The sequence below is a fragment of the Limulus polyphemus genome, unplaced genomic scaffold (genome assembly GCF_000517525.1).
Source record: "Limulus polyphemus unplaced genomic scaffold, Limulus_polyphemus-2.1.2 Scaffold1701, whole genome shotgun sequence".
In the NCBI taxonomy this organism is placed as follows: domain Eukaryota; kingdom Metazoa; phylum Arthropoda; class Merostomata; order Xiphosura; family Limulidae; genus Limulus; species Limulus polyphemus.
Genome location: NW_013667311.1, coordinates 255,543 through 257,429, shown reverse-complemented (window position 1 = coordinate 257,429; position 1,887 = coordinate 255,543).

Sequence of the window (1,887 nt, the reverse complement as noted above, 5' to 3'; positions counted from 1 at the left end):
ATCCTTAATATACAGCTCGGTTATTTTTCCCAGCTTCCTTGCTGACTGACGATCTTTTAAACTTCTAATTTTTATTATGGTTTACTGTTTCTCTATACTTCTATTTTGATTGTTATTACTGGGATTACGGCCGAAAATTTCGTTAACAATGCATTATAATCTTTATAAGTAGAAAGGTAAGAATAGTATGTTTAATTAGGTATACTGATTGCCAGATTGACTTTGTTTTTAATTTTTTACACTAACCGGAATTTAGTATTATTTGGTCTGAGGCTGGAATGTCTGCTAACGAGGTTTCAACTGTGATTTTAAACATCATATTTTCAACGTGTCTTGTTATGTTTGTTTACTAAATGGCGTGTAGGTGAAGTAACTTGAACCGTCAGTGACATGTCTCAGCTTGTATCAGGCCGAGGGCGGAATTTGAAAACTCTGAGCTGGAAACCCTAGTCAGAGAATAAATTCGCTTGTGAATAGCATGGGCAAAGGCATTTTTAAGTGTTGTTTATGTTATACAGCTGTTCTGACCCGATTTGTGAGTCGGTTGTTCCTTCGTGGAATAGCCTAGGAGATAAAGAAGAAGGAAACGCTGGTTAATATGAACACCACACATGTGACCAGTTAGTCACATTCCATACTGTTTCATACTGTCTATTTTTGTGTGGCTACGTAATTCTAAGGTGACATTATTCTCCGTGTGTGAACGTGTAAGTGGGACTCCATTAGTCTGTTTTTAGGTCTCATAACACTGGAGTGACATTATTCTCCGTGTGTGAACGTGTAAGTGGGACTCCATTAGCCTGTTTTTAGGTCTCATAACACTGGAGTGACATTATTCTCCGTGTGTGAACGTGTAAGTGGGACTCCATTAGTCTGTTGATAGGTTTCACAATACTGGAGTGGCATTATTCTCCGTGTGTGTGTTAACGTGTAAGTGGGACTCCATTAGTCTGTTGATAGGTTTCACAATACTGGAGTGACATTATTCTCCGTGTGTGTGTGTTAACGTGTAAGTGGGACTTCATTAGTCTGTTGATAGGTTTCACATAAGTAATTTCGCGCGTAAATAGTGCATAAAAATGCGTTTAAAAAGCCGAAAGTGTACGAACACTTTCATTAACTCCAGAGTTAAAGGATTTAGACTTTTCTTCAAAAGGATTGATGTTAAATTACTTATAAAAGGCGAATTAACATGCTACATCGTTGTGTATAGTCAACATGCATGTTATCAAAGTGTAGGTTCAATTTCTTTATTTTCGTAATTCCCCGATAGGTGTTCAGAATATTAACCAACATAAATGTTATCGGGCCTCAACCTTATGTTCAGTTTACTTATTTTCATAATGCTCCAATAGGTTCTCAGAATATAAATTCTTATGCTTGATAAGCGTTTACCCAAAGCATTTATAAGTAATGCTGCCAAGCAATGGAAGGGTATACCAGACATAAAGTGTTCTTGGACTCTCTATAAGGCTTCAGTGCACAATTCTGTTACCAATTGGAAGCAAAATGTTGAAACCAGCTGGTGGATGTTACGTCTTATCTATGACACCGCGATTGTTATTTGGGAAAGTAAACAACTGTTATTACACGTGTTCGTTTAGTTGCTGATGGGCTCGGAATTTCATTTAATGTTCAGATGCTTGAACTTTATCGCCTAGCGGCTATGGATTGTACTGAATATCACTTTAGAAAACGTTGCCTTGGTAGATGTTGTTTATCTGTAAGATGCCGCTTTTAGAAGCAAGTACGAATCACTCTTAAAAACTATTCACTCGGCTTGTTGAGCATTTTTTGTACTTTTTTATCGGCACGGCATGGCCAGGTGGTTAGGGCACTCGACTCGTAATCTGAGGGTCGCAGGTTCGAATCCCCGTCACACCAAAC